This window comes from Mustela erminea, chromosome 6, assembly GCF_009829155.1.
Source record: "Mustela erminea isolate mMusErm1 chromosome 6, mMusErm1.Pri, whole genome shotgun sequence".
Taxonomy (NCBI): domain Eukaryota; kingdom Metazoa; phylum Chordata; class Mammalia; order Carnivora; family Mustelidae; genus Mustela; species Mustela erminea.
Genome location: NC_045619.1, coordinates 53783073 through 53792343, shown reverse-complemented (window position 1 = coordinate 53792343; position 9271 = coordinate 53783073).

The window sequence follows — 9271 nt, the reverse complement described above, 5'->3', positions numbered from 1 at the left end:
CTTTTGGCTAAGATCAAGTGGAGCTGAGAGGACTAAATGGTTAACAGGCACTCAGGGTATGTGCATGCTGAGTGACCTTAGTGGGTTTTTGTTAACGACCATGGCCCCACCCTCCTTTGGCCTCTTGCTCAAAAAGGTCGGTGGTTGGGGTTGCCCATGTGGTTCTCTCAATGGCTGCATTCAGCAGTGCATCGTTGTTTACCTCAGGGGTTCCCAACCTTTGTGCAATGCCCTTTTTCTAACTTATGAAGTACACCTTCTATAGTCGTGAAATTATGGCTGGTATAAATGACCCATATAGATGATGGAAAAATGACATGCTTAGACTTACTTTAGAACAAAATGCTATCTCAAAAATCCTAATCTTTTCCCTAGGAATGGTGTAGGGCATGAGTGCACTGTGGCTTTTAATGGCTTCTGATGGACAGTTCGTGGTCAAAGGGGTGCAAGTGGGTGCCAAGATCCTAAAGTTCAAGTTTCACACCCCAGCCATGGGCAAACAGGCACTAAACGTAATTAGCTGGAAGTTGAAAGGGTGGACTTGAGTCTCTGACAGGTCTGCACCAACATTTTGGGGGCTTACAGGCCACTATCATAGATGGCTTACTGGGGTGCTGAGTTTGAAGACCTTTTCTTATAAAGGTGTGAAGAGCTGGGGTAGCTTATAAGGCCTGGAACAAGGAGTTTTAAGCCAAGGCAGACTTGTCAACTTGAAGATTTAGAGGGCATTTTTAAGAGCAGCAATCCAGTTATGAAAGCAGCTTACCAGTTGAAAGGCACCTGAATGGATGCTCATGGGATAGAAGATCATATCTTCAATTGTAATAAATTATTATAAATAACAACAACAACAAATCAGAAAAAAACAGGCACTCGAGTTTATCCTACAACAGGGTTGCTATATAAGAACCATTAATATCTGTCCCACATCCTCAGAGAATGGAACCAACATCTGTCTTCTGAATCTGTTTTAGTGCAGCATTAATAATGATTAGATTTGGTTTTTTTACCAAGATTGGTATTTTCCTTGGATAATAACCAGTGTTCTTTGATATATTTTCTTGTTTGTTTGTTTGTTTTTTTCTCACCTGGGTTGTAGATAGTTTGGAAGATAATCCTGTTTTATTAAATTCTCCACATCCCTACTTTTGCTACTCTTCACTGCAATGCTTAGAAAAATACTTTAATGGGAAAAAAAGTTAAATAAAAAAGAAAACAAGAATTAAAAATATCATGATACTTGTTGTGGGTCAAAGAGTTGGGTATTGACAGAATTTGGGAAAGCCTTTAGTAATCTGATAATTATTCAGAGACATTTCTACCCTAGTTTATTCACAAGAGGGAAAAAGCTTACATTTGATTATAACTTGCAAAATGAGTTAGTATTTCATATATATTATCTCTTTGAATATAGCTTTGTTCTTTATATTCTCTATATTTATTCCCTAAACTCATATAGAGAAATTATACGAATATTCAAAATTAATTTCATACAATACGTGAATAACAACTGTTAACTAACTGCTAAAGTGGTATTACAAACTGCCCAAGATTGCGTTTACATTTAAAAATAATCTAAAGGTTCCCCAGGGAGGCTCAGTTGGCTAAGTGGCTGCCTTTGTCTCAGATCATGATCCCAGGGTCCCAGGGTCAGTCCCCTGGAGGGTTCCCTGCTCAGAAGGTAGCCTGCTTCTTTCTCTGCCCCTCCCCCTGCCTGTGCATGCTTTCTCTCTCTTTCATTTATAAATAAATAAAATCTTTTAAAAATTCTTTAAAAATAATTTAAATTTATTCCTCATTCAACCATTTATAGTTTGGCGGTGTTTCAGCTGTTGTAGGCTGAACATGTATGAACTTGACCTCAGACTACAGATTCAGTTCAGATCTTTCTTATGCATTTTATTCTTAGAGGAGTGAGATAAAAGGTGAGAGACCTTTTATAACAGATTAGTACCTCTCAGAGGAGCCAGGAGATGTGTTAATATTTAAGTTAATATTTTAATTAACATTTTATTTTTTTAAGATTTATTTTATTTTATTTTCATTTATTATGTTCTGTGAGACCATAGGGGGAGGGAGATATGTGATTCTTAATGCCTGGGCCCTGAACTTGTAAGATGTTACTTTCTTATTCACATTATATTGTGAAAAGAAGTCACATGATCCAACTTGCCTTTAATTGTCTGCAAAGTTACTCTTTTCAAAGTGGTCAGATGGAAGAAATGTAGATCACTGAAATATACCTAATCTACTACAATAGTAACAGGAATATTTTTCTCATTGTATTTTATGAGATAAGTAAGTCTGTTTGAAAAAAACAATATTGGAAAATAGAAAAAAGATTAGTTACTTTTTTACTTCCATTCTAGTTTGTTTGTGTGTGTGTCCTCTATACCAAATATTCTCAGAAGGTAGTTTTGTTTAGTGGTAAACATCATCTTATAGATGCTTTCACCAGGATCCCTAATCAATATAAAAATGAGAGTAACCAGTATGGGGTAAAGTTCAAGGACATCGCCAATGAAACCAGGTCATTTCAACGTACTTTCTGAATGCACAGTCTTAGCCCTATGACTTACTTAGACTCAGGCTCCTCTCCTGGAAAATACAATGGAAATCATGTTTGATTCATAGAGTTACTTGAAGATTATTTGAAGAACACCTCTTGGCACAAAAGTATCCACTAAATCTCAATTGTTTTTACTTAAAAACTTCATGCTTCAGTTTCATCATCTGATATGAGGGCCATAATTATAGCCACTTACTAGGGCTGATCTGAAGAATACATAACATAATCCCTAAAGATCCTTAAAATAATGTGTAACCACATTCAGTTCTTACTATATGTCCTCTTTTCTTATTTTGTTTCCTTAATATTTAGTAAACTCGGATTTCAAGAAGACTCGAAGTCTAAAACTTTGTTTTCCTCTTTTCACCTATCCAAATCTCTATTGTTTCAATATATTGGTATAATGTGGCATCAAAAATATCATCGATTTAACCAATTCATTCATATACATCAAACATACTGTATTTTAAACAAGATTTTCAAGAAATTCAACACATCAGGTATGGACACTAAACAAGAGTAATTTTTTACTAGACATGCATTCCCATTTTGAAAATCAAGTCATGGTTACTGTTCTTTTTCTCAATGAAGAAGAACCACTGTGTCCTTCCACAATATGTTGTTTTGGATGTATTTAAAAGCTATCTTTTTTTTTTTTTTTGAATTGAAGAAATTTGAAAGGTACTGTCAAGGTCTAGATTTGGGGATCCTACAGGATCCTAGGGGAAGAAGACACCAAAATGCTCTCTTCTTTCCAATGCTGGAGCATCCCATCCACACATATGAACTTTTATTATTGAAAATGGAGAAAATGAAAGAGAAGCTGCTTAATACATCCTGATGTGGGACACCTCCCAATTTTCTCCCAAAGTACTTACTACATATCTAAACATTTATAAAAAGGTGCCTAAAGTCTTACACGTACCCATGAGAAGCCATGGGATTTATTTGGTAGAGTGAGCTTGGGTTAGGGGAGCCACCAAAACCACTGGAGCTATTTAAATATGGAACAATGTTAGGAGGATGTTAATGAAGAGTGAATTCAGAATAGAAAGAGTTGTGGAGAAGTCAGGGAAATGGCAACTTCCTGTGTCTAACCTTCTGAGAATATACATTAGGTGTTCAACATAATGAATGGGCTTGTTTTTCTGGATCCCAGAGTTAAACTGTACTCATTTCAATACTAAATTCAGAGGAAGATGGTGCCTTTTAAAAATTTACTGTTATTGGAACAGACCAGAAAGTATTTTCTTTGCAGGCACTCAATTCCAGAGAGAATACAAAAAGTACAGAGCTGTGTCTTTCCAATCTCATGTACCAAATTTACTAATGTAAAAATTTTATTTCATGGTAATTAATGAGTGTAAACTTATAGATAAAATAAGACTTCAGCATTTAGAAAGTGTTGCTCTGCCATACGTTTTATGAGGCTCTTCCCTTAATTACAACCTGTGCTTCTTTGTGACTCCTCCTACGGCAACACGTAACTATCCACCTCTTGTCCCCCTCAAATGGTCTGAATTAGATAAGAATAATAATGCAATCTCAGAAGAGACCAAAAATAATTTTTAAAAGAGACTGATGTGATAACATCAAAGGGTAGGACATCTGTACTTAGGACCATATAAGAAGAGGGAAACAATTGGCAGAGAAATATTTGAAGAAATAATGGCTGAAACTATTCCAAATTTGTTGAAAAACACAAAGTCAAATTCAGGAAGCCCAACAGAACCCAAATAAGATAGATAAAAATCAAGTCATGAGTGGATGCATTAAACTCAAACTTCTGAAAGAGATTAAAAAAAAAAATCTTGAAAACAACCAGAGAATAATAACACCTATATGCCCAGAAACTTATGAGTAAGGAAAATAAGAAATAATGGAATAGTCATTGCAAGAAAAAAAATCTTCCAACCCAGAGTTCAATATCATTGATAGTGTCCCAAGATGAAGATAAATTAAGACATTTTCAAACACTAGAGGGAACATCCATCACCAGCATGCCTGCATTTCAAGAGGTGATGAAAAAAGGAAATTCTTCAGGGTTATGAGTAATAGTATCAGAAAGTTGGGCATTTAGGAAGGTAAAAAGAGCATGAGAAATTATAAATATCTACATAAATATTAAAAGCCAATATTCTGTTAATTTCTTTCTATATGTATGACTATTTAAAGCGGAGTGTGCAACAGTGACTTCCAGTGTTTGCAATGTATGTAGATCATAATACATATGGTAACTACACCATAATGTCTAGGGGAGATGATCAATAAATCTGTTTTATACAAAATTTCTTAAATTGTAGAAAATTAACTCTAATAAGACTATGAGAAGTTAAAAGTGTATACTGTAATCTTTAGAACAATCACAATATAGGGTAAACAGAGGTAGTCTAGAAGCCAGTATATTAACTGGAATGAAATTCTAAAAAATATTCAAATAATCCTGAAGAAGGCAGGCATAGAAGGCACAAAAACAAAACAAATTATGGATCTAGAATAATTTAATTTTGAAAGTAACACTTATGTAATTTGAAAGATTAAAAATAATTAAGAAAATAAATCATCTACCCCAAATTCTTACTTTGTTTATTCTTAACATAAAGTATGTGGCCTGGATTGAGTTAGTATTCCTAGGGAGATTAAGCTTAGATCGCCTTCCCCTGCTATAGATATAATATTTTCCGACCACAAAAAAATGGGTTTAGAAACAGGACAGATGGTAACCACAGTTGTGGTGAGCACAGTGTTATGTACAAATTTGTCAAATCACTGTTTTACACCCAAAACTAATGTAACATTGTGTTTCAGATCTACTCAAATAACAAAAACAAAAAATCTTATGCTTATTATTTTAAAATCTCCAAATGTGTGTAGTAGTGCATAAAAACACTAACCTTTCAACCACATAGCCACCATCATCATCATTGTCATAATCATCATCTTCATAACAAAACAAGATTTCTCACCCTTAGGGTTTATTATATGCAAAATTATTTTCTCAGAGCCCAGGGATCATTGTCTTCAAAGACAATGACAGACCTAAAGATATCTGAGAAAAGGAAAATATCCTGACTTAATCTTTCTGGAGTGACTGCTATTTTTAAATACTAATTGTTCATTTTGCTAGATATACAATTGTTACGTTTTTGGAAGCAATCTTCTTTATACAGTTAAATGTGATAAGTATATTTACATATCATGGATAAAATAGACCTCTAATATTATCTCCTCTTAGATACGCCTTTTTTCACAAAGTTTAGAAATGTAAAATGTTTTCAACTTAACTGACCAGGTCATACATGAAATACTGTACTTGCACATTCAGAGCCCATGGATTGTCCTTTTCCTCTTGATCTCTGTATGTCGGGACCCCTGATAATACATTGAATATGTGGCATTTCTAATGACATGACTTCTACATTCCTCTGGATTTACAATTTCAGTTCTGACACTAGCTGCTTTGATTGATTTTGGTTTGGGAAATACTTGGATCTAAGAAATCTGTGTCCTAAGGAAGATTTTTGTAGCACTTCCACAAGTTTTGTAACTGGAATAGTCATCTTCAGCAAATCCCTCAACTGAAAGCAATACTGATGCTTATAGGGACGCCTGGGTGTCTCAGTTGGTTAAGTGTCTGACTTCAGCTCAGGTCATGATCCCAGGGTCCTGGAATCAAGTCCTGTGTAGTCGAATTCCCTGACTACCAGGGAGTCTGCTTCTCCCTCTACCCCTCCACTTGTTCTCCCTTTCTCTTAAATAAATAAATAAAGCCTTTAAAAAAATACTGATACTTACAGTGTAGTCCAGAGACATGACAACTCCTCCATGTATTCTGACAACATCTTTTCAGTTTTTCAATTATCTAGGCTTCACTGGCATTTATTTCTTCACTAGCATTAGGGGTGCTAAATACCATGCAGTCAAAATTCCTTATGGAACTTTGGATTACCCCCTAAATTAACTACTAAGAGTTTACTGTCAACTAGTAGTCTTACCAATAACATAAACAGTCAATAACACATATTGTGCACGTTATATGTATTACATATTACATTATTATAAAAAATTGAGCTAGATAAAGAAAATATTATTAAGAAAACTATAAACATTATATCAGTCAAGAAAGGTGAGGTTATCATGTAGTAACAAGTAATTTCCAAATACTGGGTTTTATTACATCAACAAAAATTATATCTGCAGCAAGAGAACTTTATTTCTTACTTAAACCATATGTCTCTCACCCAGATCACCTTCACCCCTGGATGAAGGTTTATTAAGTAGCCTCTATCTGGAACATCACTGGTTCTTGTGTCAGAGAGAAAAGAGCTACAGAAAGCCATGAACTTGCCTCCTAGTATTTCACCTCAGAAGTGACCAACTTGAGCTCAACAGGGTGAAGGTATATATTCCTCTTATTAGCTTAAAGGTAACAGATAATGAGTACTAAGATGCTTAGGACCATTGCCAGAGTAAGAATTTAAATACTTTCATTAAATTCTTTAATTTTATTTTAAGATGATCTAGGCTATGTGGCCTTTTTTGAAACTTAACAAAATAAAATCAATCGATTTTGCCCTGTTACTATGACTTTAAGAGAAAGGCACTCAGGAATTAGCATAGGAGATACCAGACTGTATGCTAAGTATGCTGACAAGTGTTGTGTGCCCCCAGTATGACTAGCTGCAGGAGGAATGGAAATCCCGTAAGACAGAATATACAGTATCTTCATACTTTGTTCACCAATATTGTTCCTCCCACAGTTTCAAAATTGCCAGAGGTAAACTTCTTTGTATATTATCTGAATTGATTAAAAAAGTAATACAAATACTATTTTATGGCAAAAATATTGTTCAATTTTAATGTACTGATAATCGATATAGATAGACAAATTACGATTACTAAGTAACTTTTATGAGACTGAGGACCTTCAAGATTACTAAACTTTTAAAGAGAAAATCACCAAATGATCAGAACTCTCAACGGAAAATTAATTGATCAAAAACAAAATTTCCAAATAAAAGTAATCGGACTTCTAAGAATGATCTTGAGAAAATGATGGCTTTTGTGTATATATTTAAATCTTTCTTCATCTCAACTGGTGCTACTCTGGCAAAACAAAAGAAAACAAAAGAACAAAACACCAGAAGATGTGCCTAGGTAGTTCAGAAGATTTAGCAGGGAACTCTTGATTTTGGCTCAGGTTATGAATTCAAGGTCCTGGGATCAAATATTGCCTCTTCTCCTAATTCAGTGGGAAGTCTGCTTGAAGATTCTCTCTCCTTCTCCCTCTGCCCTTCCCTGCTCCCACTCGCCCTCTCTTTCCCTCTCTCTCTCTCAGATAAACAAATATTTAAAAAAAAAAAAAAAAACTAGAATAAACTGCAGGGTAATGATTGAAGAGTTTACATCTGAATCCCTCTCCCTTCAGAAATATTCAGCATAAGGCTGCCTGTGTGGCTCAGTGGGTTAAAGCCTCCTCCTTCAGCCCACATCATGATCCCAGGGTCCTAGGATCGAGCCCTGCATCCCTTCAGTGTATTTAACCTTATTTTTTGTATACATATAGGTTTTCTTTCTAAAAAATTTTGGGATACAATTTCTTCTAATAGACCAAATTATACCCTAAACTAGCACATGGCTTTTGTTCTAAGCGCATTCTCTCCTCTTTTTTTTTTTTCCAACCAACTTATCAATTCCTTTTTTAGAATTTTTTTTTTAATTTTCATCTTTACAGTCATATCCCATCCCCTCATTGTGTTTATCCTTCTTTTTATATATATATATAAGATTTTCTTTCTTTAAAATTTTGGGAGGTAGTTTCTTCTAAGAGACCAAAATACACTCAACATCAAGTGGGGTGGCTCTGTTCTATTCACCAGTCTAATATATCTATGTATCTATCTATCTATCTAATTTTTTATTTTTTCAATTCTTATTTCTTTTTCCCCCTTTCTTCTCCCCCCAGTTTTGGATCTCTTCTGATTTGGTTAGCATACATTTTTCTGGGGTCTTTGCCACCTTTTCAGTATTTTATTCTCTCATTCATATATTCTTATCTGGATAAAAATGACCGGGTGGAAAAACTCACCAAAAAAAAAACAAAAACAAAAACAAAAAACAAAACAAAACAAAACAAAACAAGAGGCAGTACCAACGGCTAGGGACCTAAACAATACATTCATTGGTAATATGTCAGAACTAGAGTTCAGAACAATGATTCTCAAGGTCCTAGCTGGGTTTGAAAAAGGCATGGAAGATATTAGAGAAATCCTGTGTGGAGAAATAAAATCCCTTTCTGGAGAAATAAAAGAACTAAAATCTAACCAAGTTGAAATCAAAAAGCTATAAATGAGGTGTAATAAAAAATGGAGGCTCTTACTGCTAGTAAGATCTAAAATCTTTAAAGAATTTATCAAACTCAACACCCAAAAAACAAATAATCCAATCAAGAAATGAGCAGAGGACATGAACAGACATTTCTGCAAAGAAGACATGCAGATGGCCAAAAGACACATGAGAAAGTACTCAAAATCACTTGACATCAGGGAAATACAAATCAAAACCACAATGAGATACCACCTCACACCAGTCAGAATGGCTAAAATTAACAAGTCAGGAAACGACAAATGTTGGAGAGGATGCAGAGAAAGGGGAACCCTCCTACGCTGTTGGTGGGAATGCAAGTTAGTGCCTCCACTCTGG